Genomic DNA, 19,777 nt, shown 5'->3' with positions numbered 1-19,777 from the left:
TTTTTTTTTTTTTTTTTTGAGCAGAGGGGCATAGTTAATAGTTTAAAGAATTTAAATGTTGGAATTAAGGAAACATATTTATCTATTCCCAAGTCCCTCTTTCCTTCTCTAAAGGAGAACTGAAAATACAAAGTTTAAAAAATTGTTTACCTAGAACAAGTGAGTACAAACAAGGTCAAGAAAGGGAAGAAGTAATGCTTTCTGGAGATGTTTTTACATATTTAGAAATAAATGTAAATAGAAACAAAGGGCCCAAAATGTACTTGAGTAAATAGTATAACTGTTCTGACAAAGACTGTAGAGAAAAATAATAGAAATTACTGTTGCATATGTATTTTAAACACATCCATTGAGTTTAAAAGCAAAATAATGGCAAGTGTTTAATTTCTATTGAATTTATTTTGAATATCAATGTAACCATGTAACTATTAATGAAACTTTTGAAACTACTCTGTGCATATTGCAGGAATGAGTAAATAAATGATGTATCAAGTTACTTAGGTAATTTATTGTTTAATTTATGTATTAAGACATAAGCCATCTGTATTTTCCTCTATTTAGAGATGAAGAAAGACACAATATTTAATGTCACACAACTGTCAAGTATTGATGGAAGAAGTAACCTGGATGTCTTCCTCCCGAGTCCTTAAATTTTCTAGTACCACCCACTCTTAGTTATTTACATTTTCGAGCTACCCCCAAGCCTAATTTGAATGATAGTGTAACACAGAGACCATGGATTTTGGAATCCTACAGATTAGATTTCAAATCCCAAACTTTTCCCTGTTGGGTTTTCGGCACCAGGCCGTTCACTTAATCTCTTTGAATACAGTTTTCCTCCGGGGATTTAGCTCAGTGGTTTGGTGGCCTGCCTTGGAAGCACAAGGACCCGAGTTCAATTCCCCGTACAAAAAAAAAAAAATGTTTCCTCAGTTTTCCTCATCACTTCTTGGCCTTTTGGCTAAGATCAAATGAATATAGATTTCCTAGTGACATAAGAGAGCATAATAAAATCTACCTGGCTAGATTTCAGTGAAAATCAAGTAAGATAACAGCACAGAGTGCTTGGTATGTACTTTCTGTTTACCTAAGAGAAAGAAAGAAGCTACACTTTGTCAAAGTGGTTAGCATATCCAGGGTTGGGTGATGAATGGCTACATTCCACACAGGACTGAAGGCTGATTCGAGAAACAAAGAGCAGCTCTTAAACTTGAAATAGACCCCAATAATATGTTTGTATTTTGTATTGTTTTGCTTAGCTCCAGTAGCTTTTTAGTAGTATCTTCTGTGGACTCACTGATCATTTTGTTTTTTAGACCCACTGCCTGTTCAGTTATAGCTTCTTTGGCTTATCAGTCACCTTATTGATCCTTTAAATCTCCTCTGTTTTCCTTTCAAGTATTTCAGCTGTTTGGCTTTTGTTTTTTTCCCTTCTGATATATCAGGGATCAGAAGTTTTGGGGGAGTTGGGAGCTTTGGAGGCATTTTATTGCTTTGTCTTCTCAGGTTTTCACTCCCCCCGCCCCAGGCTTGTGGAGTGATTACAGTGAAAACTTTGTTGCTAATGTGGAGACCTCTTTAGTAAATGTCTCCTTTTCAGTAATGACTTGTGCACATAGATTAAATATTGACCTTCGCCTCTGTCCCGGGACCCATCTACCTCTGTTTATTTGGGAGGGGAGACTGAAATGAATTTGGCCCAGTACCCAATTCTCTGCTAATGGGCTACAGTGTTAATGACCTATGGGCAGTTCAGATATTACCATCCAGAAAATTAATGGCAAAACTATATCATCGTGATCATAATAATAAAATTAGCATGAATTATAAATGTTAAATACAAACTGAAAATTGACAAATGCAAAGGACTGATAATGTACCCTTTAACCTTTGAAAACAGATCTATAATTATATTGCAAATACTGAGACAAACCAAATAGTGGCCTACAGTAAATATTTACTAAATGGAATTTAGGTTTTTTTCCACTACCAATAGAATAGTATTAAACAGCAAAATCATTGAATGAACTAGCTAAAGATTTATAAAGCTTAATAGTTATACAAGTAAAGGTAGAGGGGCTGGGGAACTGGAGGATGAAAAAAATAAAATTTGAAAAACTAATCCTAAGAATCAAGGGGGGGGGGGAAGGAAAAGAAAAAATATAGGAACATAAAGGGAGAAAAAAAAAGAAAACACACCAACTCCCCAGCAACCCCCAATGATGAAAGAAAGAGAAATAATGGAAAAATTTAAAAGACTGAGTAAAAAATATTTCTGTTTTTGTAAGCTTTACTTTTGTGTGTGTGTGGTGATGGTGATACCAGAGATCAAACTAGGGACCTTGCACTTGTGAAGCAGATGGTAGAACCACTGAGCTAAATCCCTGGCCCAGTTCTGTGTTTTTGAATGAGTGGTGTCTTTCTAAGAGCTGCTGTTTTGTAATTCAGGCAGTTATTTTTATTTACTACCCTTGGGTTTTTGCAGTGCCCTCCTTTCACCCCAGACTGTGGTAATCAAGCCAAGGCATGTCCTTGTTTGTATTGGCAGATGGGAAAAGCAATCAGTCCTCTGTTCTCTGCTGGAAGTAGGCTGTGGAGTTGGGGTTCAAGCAGACGGTTGGACTGAATGTCAGCACTCGGTGGGCCTGGTTTCTCACACAAAGGGCTGTACCTCTACCCTTCCTAGTCTGATCTTAAACTTCTCTGGGGAGGGAGGTATGTCTGCCCTGAGCCCTCTCTGCAGTGGTCTTCTGTCATTGTCTCTCACCCACTCACCTTGGGTAGCTAACACTAGAATGTCTGAAGATACTGGGTAGTTCTGGACTTGCTCCTGGGGCTTGATGGCCCTGTGGGCATTGGCCTGGTCCAGGATCAGGTCAGTTGGCTAGTCTGTGCCTCTGCTGCCCCGTGGTAAGGGGCGGCAAACTGCAGAGCTGGCTTGGAGTTGGTGAATGGTTGCTAGTTGTGGGTGGCTTGCTGTATTGTCCCCTTTCTGTGCCCAGGCATTGGCTTTGCCCACAGTCTAGTCAGGTGATTGACTGGTGCCTCTGCTGCTCCATGTAAGGGAAACAAAACATAGACACAGCTAGAAGTTGGCAGGTGGCAACATCCAGAGCACAGTATCCAGAGGCATGCAGTTCATGAGGGGACAAAGGCCTGGCTGCATTCTGTCCCGCTGGAGTGGGGGGCTCTATAATATATTTTATATCTCTTCTTTCCCATACCTACTTCTTATGAAAGTTTGTTTATTGCATGTAGTTAGAATGAAGTTATTTGCTATGGCTGTCTCTTCCATAATGGTCAAATGAAAGGGAAGGAGAAATAGCATTATTTTGAAAATACAGGATTCCACCTAAAAATTTCTGAGCATAACGTATTTCTTCTACTAGTAACCTCAGGTAGGCCAGATTGGCACACCATTTAGTATGACAGCCTGTCCAAAAAGTTAGCTAAAGAATTCAAACAGTAATTCTTTTTCATTGACTGGGAATCTAACAGAACAGATGTGTGTGCAGGCATTATAAACAGCCCCTTGCATCCCCTGAAGAACAAGGGGGCAAGGAGAACTGAGACATCTGTTGATGCTCACATGCTTCTGGCTGCATTGCGAATAAAAGTGTCCTTTGCTTACGATGATCAAATTTCATGTCCTCTATTAGCACTCATAAAATAATAACAGATTAATCTGTGAGCTTTCCAACAAAAGCAAACTCAAATCTCAAATCAGCATGCACATGAATCTGATACTTATCAAGAATTGCAGGCCAGGGATTTAGGTCAGTTGTTATGGCACCTGCCTTGCAAGTGCAAGGGCAACAGTTCAATCCCCAGTACAAAAGAAAAAAAAAAAGTGGAAAAGCACAGAATTTGATTGTAAACAATAGGTAGTATAATGTTGCTTCTCTTGTTCATGAGGGATAAGTTTCAAGACTCGTAGCTGATTTCTGAAGTCATAGGTAGTACTAAGCCCTATATATATATTATGTTCTTCCTTACATATATATATCTATATATAGATATATATACATTCTTATGATAAAGTTTAATTAAAAAGTTATGCACAATAAGAGATGAACAAAAATAAGCCATAATAAAATATAACATTGTATATGAATTTGGTCCTTCCCTCTCAAAGTATACTACTGTACTACGCACACACTTCTTGTGATGAAGTAAGATGACACAGTGCCTATAGGATGAGACAAAAGGAGGTAAATGACACAGGCATTGTGACTTATTGAATACAAGTACTATCATACTGTGACAGTTGATCTGAGAGCTGATATGGCTACTAAGTAACTACTGGGCGGGTAGCATATACAACATGGATATACTCGATCATCTTCAATGATTCTTGTCCTGGAGAATGAACAGTGCAATGTAAAGATAATTAATGAATGGCTTACTTCTGGAGTTTACCTTTAATATTTTCATACTATGAATTTAAATGTTATATAGAAAAAATGCCCCAAAGATTCAAAGGCTTATTTTAGAATAGTACATTACAAGAATATATGTGCCATAGTAAACTGTGAGCATATGCAAAGAGGTTAAGATTAGTGAAAGTTTTTAAAAGTAAAGCGAAGAGGATTACATAAAATACTTTGAAACTGTAGTCTTTGTCCTCAGGGACCAATTTCGAAGGTGGTGCAAGTCCAAGATTAAACAGGTAGCAGTTTAGCAGATTTTTCGTTATATCTGTGGAAAGTTTCTGTGGCCTTTGTGCAAGATTATGGATCTGGCAGAGTCTTTTTGTGAAGAATTCTTGGTACCAGGCACATATGCATGAAATTCCTTTTCTTAATAAATCTCCCAGCCTTATTTATTTTCTTAGGACATGAAAAAAAAAAAAAGGAACCCATTTTGTTTCCCACAAGGTTCACGGAACTGTAGTTGACCATGGGTAAATGCAAGTATTAAAGACAAAAACTACAGAGAAGGAGGAAACAGCTGTATATTCCCTGCAAACATAAACTATGCCTTTTCTTTCCTTAGATCACTCAAGTGCACCTTGATCAGTCAATGAAATTGGTGCTGCTGCTTGAATGTCAGTTAACCAAATTATATAGGTGAATTATTATTTAAATAGAGTCCCTGAATTACAGTGATGAGATCCCTCATATAGACATATTTTCTGATTTATTCAGAGTAAAATATATGCATATCCAAGAAAAATATCTTTATTTACTTTAAATCATTATGACTATAGTTGGTAAAATTTCAGTTTAATTTTTATTACAAAGAGATTGCTAAATTATAATTAATAACATCATTTTATTTAATACAAGACAAGACTAATGACATTAGGTTAAAATTATCCATTAGCTAGAGTATGTTAGTTTTTTATTACATTTTATTAAAAGTGACTTCTATTGAAATGTTTGTAGTTAAATTAAAAGCAAGAAGGGAATTTTCTCAGCAAATGTAAACTCAAAGATAGTTTTGGTGAACTTCTTATACTTCACCTTTTTTTTCCTGACCATCTGTATTTCCTTAACTGGATATGTGTAAATCTGGTGAGATCCAAACATATCATCTTACCATTTATTTCCAAAAGAGCAAATATCACTTTTTAATATGAATTTCATCACATATGGAATTTCATCACAGTATCTAAAAAGGAGGAGACAACTAGACAGCAGTGCAAATTAGAGGTTTTGGGGGGTATGACAAGAAGGTAGTATTCCAGGATGTTCATCGATACTATGTTTGGCTAACAAAAGTGTTTAGTTTCAGCATGCACCTACTAGTAGGACATAGATTACTCAGATGCATGTATATTTGTCTCTGTGTGTGTGTGTGTGTGTGTGTGTAAGGTGAATTGAAACTTTAGGTGAAAAGTATGTGAACCAGTGAAGCAATGAATTTCCTTTGATGCTTTGCTCCTCAATCATAGTTATTTTTTTCTAGATTTAAAGATCTCCAAATTTTGAGGCCACCATATTCACTACAGTGTTTAAACCCAGAAATTTACAACATACAGTATTTGTATTTTATCTTCTAAATTAATTCAAAGCTGAACCAAATATAGACAAGTTTACTTACAATTAGACTGTATGTACTTTATGAAAAGAAATGTTTATGCATCCAATAGAGCTCTAATAATGAGTTTGAGTGATAGGCACAATTTCATTTCATAGGGAGAGTCTGTGCATAATTTTCATGACATGCTGCTTTGCACTGACATAAGCTCAACTCGTTTTCTCCAATGAAATCTAGTATTAGAGCCTAAAATAAGGCAGAGAGTGTACTGCAGTTAGAGAAAAATTAAACTTTTGTGTTCCAGTTATGTTTTGTTCAGTGTTCCTATTTAGTCACTGGTTATAATACACTCCTTGCCAATTTCAGGGTTTTTTTCTTTTTTAGTTTTACCTTGAAAGTACCAGAAAGGTCAAATCTCACGAGTCAATTTCATACCTTCCATAGTAAGTGGAGTTCTGTATTGAATCTCTTACATATAAAAGAAGGTCAGTTTCACTGTAAATATCATGTCTGTCATTGAAACAAGACATTGCTTAGCTACTGACAGATGTAGTTATTCACCTACAGGCCTCCCTAGGGTTGTTTTTTAGTCTTAAATGTTAGTTATCTCCAGTATAAACTCTTTACAGTAACCACAGATCTATGTAAGAAATGAATTCAGCTTTGCAACCTAGGAGCTGTGACCTTTAGCAAATTACTCTGAGCTTGAGTTTTCCCATTTATAGAATAGAGCTTTAAGATCATTGTGAAAATTAAATGAGCTAGTGTACATGAATTACCAGACACAACATAAATAGATGACTATTATTATTATCTGTCATTTCTATTTTAGTACCCTTGGTTCTCCTCAATCAACATATTCTTTTTTCCATTTCTACCTAAAGATAACTTACCTCTCATATGTTCTATATCAATCATTCTAAATCAACCCTTCTTTTGAATATTTTCAAAATGTCCTGAGGTGGAATTGATTTCTCTATCTGAAGCCTTTCAATGCCTCCTACAGGTAAAAAGAAAATAGAAAGGAGACATCTTGTTTTAAAATTACATATGTGTGTTGCTTTCTTCAATATCTATTCATTACCTAAAGCTGCAACCCATTAATCAGCCACTGGACCACTGAAAAGAGTGCATAACACTTAATGCAGAGTTTCACATAAGGCTGAATCAATATGCATTAGGGCAATGAACATAGGAATGAATATGTGAGTGCTACCTAGGTCTTTTCTCCAGTTGTGTTGGTATAATCTGTTCTTTGCTACTAAAATATGTCATCATTTATTTCCCATATGTAGAATTTAAATATTTAGCATATCTAGTTCATTTTAGTGAAAATAGGTGTCTAAAAAATGTATGTGACAGGAATATAAACAGGAAATAAAACAATCGTCATTTTATCGTATTAAAACTAATATCATTTAATCTTCAAAAACGCTACAACTCTGAAGGTTTATAAAGATAATTCTGAGAACAAGCATTTATTTCTTCCAAATGAGATATCTTTGTGCTAATTTCTGTAAGTGGCATAAATAATGGCTCCAGTTTTAGTATTTCTTCCACAATATATATCGGAATTATTTTGGATAGATGTTTTTGCCAGAAGATTTCTTCATACAAACCCGTTTTAACCACATGCCAATTGACAATGTTTCTCAATCATTTTTAAGGCAAATTTGCAACTTGAACAATTACCTAGTGAATTTTATCCTGATAATTAGACTTTCCAGACTTCTGTTTTTCAGAACTTGTGCTTGCGTCACTCAACTAATGATCCAAGAAATTGCTTCATTTTTTTCAAGCAAGTCTAAGGTTGGTGCAATAACTACATTTATGAAGCAAAGTTCAAAGTGAACTCAATTGAGTAAATATTTGTTAAATAAACTGCTATGCACACAAAAATTTGCGACATACCAGGGTAGGTTCTACAGTTAGAACATGACTTTAGGCCCATATAACAACACTATAATCCATGTAACATTTTAAAATAAATATTAACAAGAATTAAAACTGATTTTATTTTCACTCAAGAATTTCTTCCATTCAAGTTTACCACACAATCATGGAAAAATTCTTCATATCAAAATCGGAAGGCATGTAAAAGACTTTTAGAAAAATATGAGAAAAGGTAAAAAAATAAGTCTGTAAAGGGAGAGGTGGAGGGGTTGAAGGGAGGACAGGGGAATGCAGAAAAAAGCAAAAATCGAGATGCATTATGTAAATTTACAAATTCCCAATAATGAATGTCAACATATTGTATACCTAAATTGTACCAATAAAATTAATGAAAAAAAAAGACTTTTAACAACTAATTGACCTGTTGTTTTGGTGGCAGAAAACGCCAATGATCTAACCTTAGTCTCAAGTGTTTATCTCAGGCATTTCCAATTTGTTTCCTGAAATACAGAAGAATGCTATTTAAGACTGTACTAAAATGATACTTCTTCTCTGGGAACACTTTCACGTCCAAATGTTTTGTGTTTCATACAAATTTTATATATATATACGCACACACACATATACATATACATATTTTTTCTTCTGGGGTGTGAATGAGCTAAAGAAAGCTCCCTCAGGGTCACAGAATTACAAGTACAAAGGATAAGTCTGTGGTAACTGGACAATGGAGGATTGATTCTGTGGAAATACGCAGGCTAAGTATGGGTTATCTCTAATGAAGGTCTGTGAGAATCCCTGGAAGACAGTTTGATTTGTGGAGGACAACCTGGTAAATGTGACCAAATTGGTAAGAGAAAAAATTTTAACTTCAGGCTTTCATTTATCCTTATTAAGGTTTAAAAGGGCTTATCTTTTTATAGAAATTTTGCCAAGCCCACATTTTAAATATAATAGAATCATTTCCCTTTCCGAAGAAATTTCTGTTGCAGGTACTCAGGATTAAGCCACACTGCCCTCTAGGGGAATTGAAAGTGCTACGGATGATCAATTGTCAGTAAATGCAGCGATCTTTTCCCATGGTCATAGCCTTGGAATTCAAACTAAGATAAAATGCATTTGGCTCCTCAGATAAGTGTGGTCAAGTAGGCAGGACTGAGTAATAAGACGGCAAAAGCAGAAATGTCACCCAACACCCTGGAAAGAAGAAAAATTGTGTATAAAGATCCCATACCTCTGCTGCGGGAAACTTCTAAAGTAACTCAGCACATAAAATAATGATAGAAAATGCAAGAATGTTTAGAGAGAAAGAGATAGCGATGAGGTGTGATAGATCTAGAGAAGGTGAACTGGTCTGATGGTGGTGGCCATGGAGGTTTATGGCTCAGAGAGACCCTACTAGATACTGTGTGTTGTCAAAGGAGAAGTGAGGTAATGAGAAAATGGCCATCAGAACGTCTCCCATCTAGCACCCCAGGGATCTCTTGAGGTCATGTTCAAGAGAGAAATTATTTAAATATTTTCCTCAGATTTCTTTGCTTTTTGTACGTCATTGGTAGTGGCTGTCCTTACCAAATATGTATCCCTTCTACTGTTTTCAGGAAGATTTTCTGAAGGTTTAGTATTTCTTCTGTAAAGAATTCAACAGGGAGGGTTTCTACATCTATGTTTTCTTGATGGAAAGATTCTTTGTGGATCTATTTATATTTTTTCTTGAGTCGATTCTGATAATTGTGTATATCTAAGCATTTGCACCTGTCCTCAAAGTTTTCTGTTAACACAGTTACAATAATACTTCCTTTTAGTTCATTTTGGTTTCTCTAGGGTCAGTAATGATGTTCCCTATTCCATTCCTGATTGAGCAATTTTTTATTTTCTCCTGTTTATCATTGGCTGTCTCGGGGAAAGGTTTGTTGAACTCCTCATTCCGCAATTCCTGAAACACTGTCATATGTTTGATTCACATCATCAGACAATATAATCCATTCTACAGGAGCAAACAAAAATTATTCAAATAAACTATACAGGAGAGTGATGGAAATAGTCCTGGGTATTAAGCAACCAGAATTGAAAAAGCTGGGGAAAATGCTCCTTATTTCAGAGGTTTGTGGCAGCAGAGAACAAATGTCAAAATTTCTGTAGTAGTTGTGATAAGCAAATAAGGGCCTCCTCCTTTTTTATTTGTCTGATAATTCAGTTGTCTTACATATGATACCACTTCAAGATGCTCATTTCTGATTCATAGCTACTTGACAGAATGTGGGTCACATATGGCAACCTATTTGGAAAAGAGTCCGGAAGAGGTATTTTTCACATTATACAGAAAGTCAAAACAAAGAGGGTTGAAACAGGTGCTGAGTGAAGGAAATTGCATTTTGTGCCATATGACTTCATATAACCTGACCACTTCACATTCTTTGGACCTCATCTGGCAACACTGTCCTCAGTGACCTCATGCTGCAGTCACACTGCCTCTTTTTTTTTTTTTTTCTTTTCAGCTCAAAGAACTTGTACTTTATGTTCTTTGTGACTTGAATGCTCTTACCTTAGGTTTGGTCATGACTGATGTCTGCACATAAAATGCCTTGTCCTCAGAGAAATCTTTGCCACTCATTCTGGGTGAAATAGCTGTCTCTAACTCCTGACCTAGATATTTATCTTCTTTCCTTCCACCCAATTTTATTTTATTAACATGAGGTTCTTTTATTAATTTACATGCTGGTTATCTGAATATAGCAACATAATTTTATGCCTGAAGACCGAGATTATATATATTTACATAACGTAGTTCCTAGGGCAAGATATAATATCTATTAGGCCAGCACTGTTCAACAGCATTCTTTGTAGAAATGGACATTTTTATATTTACAGGTACCCCAAGATAGCCATTAGGTACTTACTGAGCATATCAAATGCAGATAGTATAAAAATGCTGGTTTTTAATTGTGCTTAACCTTTGTTAATGTAAATATAAATAACCATGTGCTTTGTGGCTCCGGTATTATAGTATTGCCTTTCAGAAATATTTGCTTAATTAATTAATTAATAATTAACAGAAAGATTCTGAATATAACTCCTATCCATCTTGACCTTTGTTATCATTACTTTTTAATGAGTATGTTTGTTTTTAATATCAACCCATGACTTCAGAAGAAATAAGGATTTCTCAAGAAATAGACTCAACAAAAAAAACAGTTCTTCCCCCTGTCCTTTGTTTGCCCTCCAAGGAATTTATTCAATGGAAACAAGTTTTGAAAATTAGTGATGCCACCTGCATAATTTCTCATACTGGAGAAAAATGCAGGGCAACAATTTCAATTATTCTCTTTGTATCAAGTGATATAATATGGAAGGATACTAGGGCTAACTATGCCGAAAGATTAATGTTTCTGCACAAAAAAGGACAGGAAAAGATAGTTTTGAATAATATATAAAAAGTCTGCATTCTCTACTCTGTGATTTTGACAAAGTTTCAGTTCCATAATCTATAATCTTTATCTTTGAGATATCATTTTGTTTTCAGAACAAAACTTTTTACATGGATTTGTATTTTTAGGTGAGTTTTTTTTTTTTTTTAGTTTTTGAACGTTTATAGATCTATGTTTAGGGTAGACCAAGTTCTTTGTCTGTACCCCAAATGAGACAGGGAAAAGAAAAAGAAAATTTTGCACTTGGTCTTGCAAAGTATCATCCAGAATGTAGGCTATTAAAAATGTTCTGCTATTTTGTAAGCCAGATCACTGAAAAAAAAAAAGAAATCCCACCTTCAATTCCCAGGCAGATAGTCTATACCTAAAATAAGCTGACTGTGACAACAGAGAATACATCCTACTCCCCACAAAAGTAAGGAACATCCAGTAATAACAGTAATAACAAGTAATAAGTAATGACAATAGTCTACCGTGGAGGAGGGATACCAACAAGGGTGTGGAGAAAACTCGGGCTAAGGGACACAAAATTGAAGGTGAAACAGGAACACTGAGATAAGTGTTCTAACAGTTTGCTTTATATTAAGCACGAGATAACAATAGACATATCATAAGCTTGTGTACACTGATGATTACAATGGCAACAGTAAATCTCAAACAAAACGTTGTCGAAGAATGCCTTTGATAGGCTTTTGAGTAGGTAAGACAATTAAGAAAAAAATCTGTAACCTTCACAGGTCAATAGATGTTACCCATGCTTTCATAACGCCAGCACTTTGGGAAACTCAAGCAGAAGGATTATAAATTCAATCCTAGCCTAGGCAATTTAATGACATAGTGAGACCATACCACAAAATAAAAAATGAAAGAAAGGGTGAGATGCTCAGTGTGAAAATGAGACTTAACAACCAGTACTGTAGTTAAGTTAAATTAAGTAACCTAGGCTGTAATACAAAATATATAAATTACATTAGTTGAGAGAGAAGGAGAATAAAACCTTCTGTAGCACACTGCAAGACAATGCAACAATGTGTGTGTAATTTGAACCCAGGTGAGACAGGAGAAGGAGAAAACATATTTGAAGAGATAATGGCTAGGAATTTTCCCAAAGTAATGCAATCATATATCCAAGAAGCTCAGAAAAACCAAAGATAAAAATTAAAATGAAAAAGCAACAAATAAAACCTACACTTAAGCACATCATATTCAAACTATTAAAAATCAGCAATAAAAGTAAATGTCACAGGAACACAGAGAAAAAAAATAAATTGCATCCAGACAAGGTGAGAATTATGAAATACTTCTGACATCTTCAAAGCCTCTAAAGAAAAAGCCAAATGAGAAGCCTCTATCCAGAAAATATATTGTTAAAAATAAAAGATTAAGGACTTTATTTCCTATAAAGCAAAAACATGGAATCTATTCAGAAATATCTCGGGCTGAAGTTATATATAATCAAACAGAAAATAGAGTCTATTAAAAAAACTAGAACAGAAATATATGAAGATAAATATTTTAAAATTGATATTTGTGATTTTTATTGTCCTAAAAGATAATTAATTGGCTCTCTAATGAAAAAATAACCAAAAAAATTTGAAGCTTATAAGCAAATAAAGCACACAGAATATGTGAGAGGAATTGGTAGATACAGAGTTACTCAGAGAGCTTCAGGGCTCTTCATCAATGCAGACGCTGCCGTTTCTGGAGCAAGACTAACAGCACGTATCGGCAACACACCAGAATCTGACCCATGTACGCTTCCCCGAGAGACACTGAAGCTGAACAGACTTGAAATTATTTCAAGGTAAGGATGATGAGTGTTCACTAATCAGAAGGAAATGCAGTCCACTCCTTTCTGAGGAGTAACATGATTTTCTAGGTTATAATTTAACCTTAATTTGGTGCACAAGACAGCAAGAGAGAGAGTTAGGTTACATTCCCTGTGTGGGTCGCCAGCCATGCTATTTCCCATCCAATTTAGGTGTTTGTGTTTTTTTAAAGAAGTATATCAACTTTTGACTGGACAGATTTTGGCCTTTTTTAAAGACCGAAATCTTCTTTGTTTTGTTTTGTTTTGTTTGGATGGATATGCTTTATTTATTTTTATTGGTATATGTCTGTAGTGCATTGTCATTACATTCTTCATGGGGAATTGGTGCATACACGTGACATTTCTCAATGCCTTCTCTAAGCCCCCTTTCCCTCTCTGTACCTCTTGGATCTAGATCTAGATCTAGATCTATCTATCTATATCTATAGATCTATCTATCTATCTATCTATTTGATTATTGTATTTTTATAGTACATGGTAATCACATTCCTCATGGGGAGTTGGTGTGTACCCAGCACTTCGAAATCCCCCTCCCTTTTTAAAAATTAATCACCTTCCCCTCCTTTTCCTCCCTCCTCCACCTTTCAGTTTCCTTCCCATATGCCAAAGAACATTCTATTTCCTTCTGTCTATTCTTTATTTTGGACTCGATTTATATATTGGAATTCTCATACAAAAGAAACCATACAATATTTAAGCTTGCACATCTTATTTACTTCAAAAGCATTATGGTCTGAAGGTGCATCCATTTTTCTATTAATAACTCAAATCTATCCTTTGTGGCAGAATAGCATTCCACTGTGTGTAAATATCATTTTTCTTTAGTCTTTCATCTGTTGATGGGCACTTAGGCTGTTTCTACGATTTAGCTATTATAAAATGTGTTGCTAAAAAATGCCTATGCATGCATCACTTTAATCTGATTTGCTTAACTCTTTCAGGAAGATATCTATTATGGGAATAGCTGGGTCAAATGGAATTTTATTTTTAGTTTTTGAGGAATCTGCATATTGATCTCCACAGTTCTTGGACCATTTGACACATTTACTAACAATGAAAGAGGATTCCTTTTTACCCACAGACTCTTCCAGCATTTGTTATTTGATTTCTTCAACATGGCCATTTTTTCTGGAGTGAATCTCAGTGTTGCTTTAATTTTCATTTTTCAAATTGCCAGTATAGTGAAAGTTTTTCATATATTTATTTGCCATTTTTATTTCTTCATTTTAGAAATGTCTATTCTTTTCAGATGCCCATTTTATATGTTTTATATAAATTTTATGGGATCTAATTGTTTTGCATCCTTTATATATTCTAGATATTAGTCCTTTGTGTGAAGAGTACCTGGCAATTGTTTTTTCTATTTTGTAGGTTGTCTCTTCACTCTGTTGGTGATTATTTTTACTGTGAAGAAGCTTTTTAACTTGATGTTATTTCTTTTGTTCACTTTAGGTATTATTTCTTGGGTATCTGGGGTCTGTTCAGAAAATCTGCCTATGCCTCTTTCTTCAAGAGTTTTACCTATATTGTCTTCCAGCAGATTGTTTTAATATTTAGGTCTTTGATTCATTTTAATTTTAGTTTAAAGCATTGTGAGAGAGATGGGTCAAAATTTAACCTTTATGTGGATGGCCATTTTTCCAAGCAGCATCTGTTAAAGAGATACTTTCCAGTGAAAGTATTTCGCCTTTTTGTCAAAGATAAGGTAACTCAGTGTACATGGAGTTATTTCTGCATCCTGTAATATTCCATTGATCCATAATAGAAAAAAAAAAAACCCTGCTCTTTTTTGGCCTACTATACCATGCTGTTTTTAATCACTGAAACTTTGTAGTATAACTTAAAGTCTGGAATTGTAATGCCTCCTGCCTTTTCTTTGTTGCCCAGAATTGCTTTTGTGGTTCTATGTCTCTTCTGCTTCCATATAAATTTTAGAATTGTCTTTCTTGTTTTGTCAAGAATGAAACTGGTGTTTGGATTGGGATGATATTAAGTTTGTATAATTGTTATGGAAGTATAACCATTTTGACTATATTTGTTCTGCCTATTAGGGTCAGGGGATAGCTTTCCCTTTTCTGATGTTTTCTTTGATTTCCTTTTCAGAAGACTGTAGTTTTCATTGTAGAAGTCTTTCACTTCCTTAGGTTGATTCCTGAGTATTTCATTTTACTTCATGCTGTTGTGAAAGATATTGTTTCCCTAATTTTCTCTCTTAGTGAGTTTATTATTGGTATACAGGATCGCCACGGATTTTTGAGTGTTTACTGTAAAATGATGGCTCTTTGTTAACTTTGAGTGAAAGATAGGAGGAATAAAGGTTTTAGAGCAATTCAGGATATTCTACAGTAGGTAATCCAGAGAAAGCTTCTCTAAGAAGGTGGCAATTTGAGTAGAAACAGGAATAAAGTAGCAAACCAAAAAGCAAGAAAAAGATCTTGTCTGGAAGAAGAAAAAGCAAATAAAAGGGCCCTAAAGCAATAATGGACTTGTAAGTTTCTAAGAACACCAAGAAATGAGAGGGTTTGAGATAGGCCATTCACAGAAGGTGACTCTGGAGTGGCAGCCTCAGGATAGAGAAATGGAAGAAGAATACGAGGACAGTTTGAATTTGAACTGTGATTATATGTTGTTGTTGTTTTACAACAGAATTCAAGCTACCTGCATAATATTCTGTAGACAGCAGTAAACTTTCTGATTTGCATCCACGGTGCCTGGGTGAAGATGCAACAGCACAGGGGAAATGGAGTCATGGGCCACTGCAAATTTTAAGGCAGATTGTAACAGTCCATCATTTCGGTTGTTCAGTCTTTCTAGGTGGAAACCCAAAGGATGCAACACGGATAGAGTAGGGCAAGAATGCATCTCTCATCTAGTGAGAAGTTCCCGAAGTTTTTGCCAGTATTGAGACATGAATGTACTAGCTCCTTTGTAATCTTGAAAGCTTTCGCAATGGTTATGGCTGTCATTAACAGTCAGGCAATCAGAAACAGAGGTGTTGATGCCCACAAGGTGTGGACCCTAGTTATTGGGGGGGGGCTATTTTTTCTACAGCATTGTTGTAGCTCTCATCATGTAGCTGTCGGCCAGTTTGCCTTCTGGGTAAGTTCTGTCCCAAGGGTGTCAGTGTTTCTGCTGAACCGATACATTGGAAAGCCAAGTGTGACAGTGCCTTCCAATGAGTTTCCATCAGCATGTGTTCACTCTGTTTCCCAGCAGTAGTACCACTTTCCATAGAAATGAGTGTTGTTTTCTGCAGTTAGTAAGGTGCTTGATACCTGCTTTGTGGCAGTAGGCTCTATCTGTATCCTCAGAAAACAGATGACCCTGCCAGCTACCAAAGGAGTTTGGTGAAAACCTAGAAGTATATCCAAATGCAAGGCTGCTGCCTCTGCATTGTACCTGTCATAACCAGGATACAATTCTCCCTCCACCACATAGACTTGGCTATGCCACTTAGGTTTAAAGACAACTTCCTGTCCTCCCTCAAGTATCAGTAAGGCTTTCAGCTGTGTCCCTTTTAACCCACATGAGCTTTAATGATTTTCTTGGTGGCCAAGGCTTGCATAATTGTCCTCAGATTTGGGTTATCAGGGCACAACTGACTGCATTATAATTTCCCAAAGAGACTGCAAGGTATCATCTAGTTTAGGTGCCAGCTTCACCTGCAAGCCAGTCATTATTTAGTGAAACACTCTCCCACTTGGCAGCTAATGTATCTAAATTGTCAATCAGGAAAACTTTGCTGAATATAAAGAGGACAAGCAGTGCTGATAAGAGCACAACTCTCACAGCTTTAGCCTTAGATGAACTTTATTTCCTTTTTTGGGGACCCAATCTCTCATTCATTATTAAGGAGAGCCGCTGACAATGGTTAGCAAGGAGATTCCATGATTACACACATTAATCAGTCCATTTCTTGCCTAAAGACCCTCTACAACTCCTGGGGGGCTATAGGCTCTCTTCATGGCCACCAGGAAGCACAATTCAATAAGCCTCCCCTGCTCTGGGCAGGTGCAGCCTAACGCTGCTCTACCACCAGAGGATTTTAAAGTATGGAGTGATATATGACCCAGTTTATATTTAAAAATGACAGTAGACAAACCCTATGGCATCAGTGGAAGTAGCAAAAGCATTTACCAAAAAGGATCCACCAAACATTCCAAAATATATCAGTAGTAGTACAAAAGTAAGGATTAATTTAGCTTTTGTGGACATAATACTTACAAAAAGGCTGAGTAGTCTGTAGTGATTTTGAGACCAAGTAGAAACATACAGATGGACATTGGCTGTCGGTGAAATGCAGCCTCAGTTTAGGGAAGAACTAAGCAAAAGCAGAATACCAAGATTCAGCAAGCTATGATGAGTGAAAGGTTTAGGATAAAAATGACTATATATTCCATGTAGAGAAGGATTAGAAGATGAGATTGTTTAAGTAGATTTGGGTCAGGTTATACTGTATCTTAAATATTCTGATGCTTGTGATTTGTTTCTATAATAGTAGGGTTCAATATAAGCAATTAATCTTTCAGATTTTATTTAATGAAAAAATCTATTTATCATCATTTTCAAAAGTTTCCCAGGATGTTAATACTGTGTGAAAATTGAAAATATCGGGGAAATAAGACACAAGTAATAATTATCTCTTTTGTCATTTTGTAGTTTGTCTTCCTTTTTTTTTAGAATAGATTTCTATAGTGTGTAATGTCACCCCTGCTACCTGGGAAGATGGAATTTCCCCAAGCCTTTTAGTTATTGTGGCTTTCTTGGGCTGATTTTCTGTTTTTGAGTTCAACTCCAATACTCAAAATGGTACAGTGCCTCACCCTTCTCTCAGGATGGACCCAATACTTCCTCTTCATGATTTTAAGTTACTAACATATCCTGGCCTCGTATGAAATTAGAGGGAAATTAGTTTATACGCTCATTAAACAACCAAGTAAAAATTGACAGGGAATCCATTTATGCAAGATTCTCCAATTATTTGTAGAGCCCTCAAAGAAGCTGTCTTCTAAGTGCTCAGGAATGCATTCCTCAAATTCCCCACTTGAGCTTGCTCATTAATTCATTACCCTCCATATTGATAATAACAGACAAGACAGAGCGCTCAGCATGGTGCAGTCGTGCTCTCCTAGAGCATGCCGCATAGTGCAGCCCGGAAGGACAGCGCATCACCTCTCTAAACCAACTCCATCCCTAACCTTACTCAGCCACGACTCATCATTCCTGCTGCACAACTGAGATAACACCAGTAATTTTATGCATATTCTGCTAAAGAGGCAATGATAGAACATAGAAATACAACCCAGAGAGTAATGTGAACCAGGCTCCTGACTATGCCTACTCTTACACTCTAGAAGACCAGAGTCACCATCACAGTCTCTATATCTCCTTGTCTATCTTGTCTCCTTTTTGTAGGAAGAAGCCAGTTCCCTTTCAGCGCACGCACACACACACGCACACACACGAGAACATTTAGAGGATACATTAAGTATATCTGTGATTTAAATTGGAAGTTGACTTGTCATAAGGTGTAGAGAAGTCCATATCTCAGGTGTTATTGTTATCTTCACCAAAACTCTTACTAGGATGCTTGACACTGAAAATATAGTACTGTTCCATTTTCAGAAAACCCTACAAAGGAAATGGAATCAGCCTCTAGCTACCACAGGCCAATATATGGGAACAATGTAGTCTAAGAGCAACCCAAATTAAATCATTGATCCAAATAACTGCACACATAAAATTTTAAAAATCTACTTCAATTCAGATTCATGGCCTACCTTTGTGATAGGAAGCTTACACCTGTAGAGTACTGCTTTCAATATCAACTGTGTCCCCAATTATTTGAGAGCTAACTCATACAGCGCTAAAAGTATAAGATCAGTGTACAGTATAGTGAATTCTAAGTTCTTACAAGACGCAACATTTCTCCTAAAATGGCAACTGGATATGAAGACATAACTTCAGCCAAAATTTACGCAAAATGTAATGATTTACCTATAAGAATAGTCTTCTTAATACACAATTCTTTTTTTTTTATTTAAATTTTATTGAGTTTATTGGTACATTTTAGGGATACAGTACAGTTACATTCATTGTTGGGATCATGTACCTTTACATGGCAAGTCTTGATTCTCATTTTTTCCCCTTACCTCTGCCCTCCCTTCACCCCCTCCTCCCCTCCCCATCTACAAACACTTTATTTTCATCTTTTCATTCTCTCACAATTCTTACTATAAAATTCAGTTATCAGTTTTGCTTGATAGGAACACATAAATAGTAGTGGTACACTTGCATAAATCAAAGGAATATTGAAAAGCATTTCCTTAAAAGAAAAGAATTTGCTTTGAATGTCTCTTGAAGATTATACATTTGGAAAGACAGTGTATTTTTTTATACACATAAAATTTTCTTTAATCTTAGTAAGATTGTTTTGTCCAGAGAATCTGGGCAGATACGGTCAGTTGCTCCAGGGGTCACATAGCAGAATTCTGCACATCATTCACTTACCTGGGAAAATTTCATCTTACATATTATTTTTCTCCCCCATTTGAAAGGCAGATCTTCATCTTTTCATGTTCTTAAACTAACTTAGAGGAGTGTCTGAGGTATGAAAGATATGCCTGTCACCCAGCAAGTTTAG

At 35.9% G+C, this 19,777-nt stretch overlaps 1 pseudogene; it reads right to left on the bottom strand.

Moving 5' to 3' along the window:
* Positions 1 to 15,783: 15,783 nt before the first annotated feature.
* On the bottom strand, positions 15,784 to 18,278 carry LOC104876643 (annotated as a pseudogene).
* Between the last annotated feature and the right edge of the window lie 1,499 nt (positions 18,279 to 19,777).

The sequence above is a fragment of the Fukomys damarensis genome, unplaced genomic scaffold, assembly GCF_012274545.1.
Source record: "Fukomys damarensis isolate Sample0158 unplaced genomic scaffold, DMR_v1.0_HiC HiC_scaffold_15, whole genome shotgun sequence".
NCBI lineage: Eukaryota > Metazoa > Chordata > Mammalia > Rodentia > Bathyergidae > Fukomys > Fukomys damarensis.
Note: the sequence above shows the minus strand (reverse complement) of the source record. Positions and strands in the feature narration are given on the sequence as shown.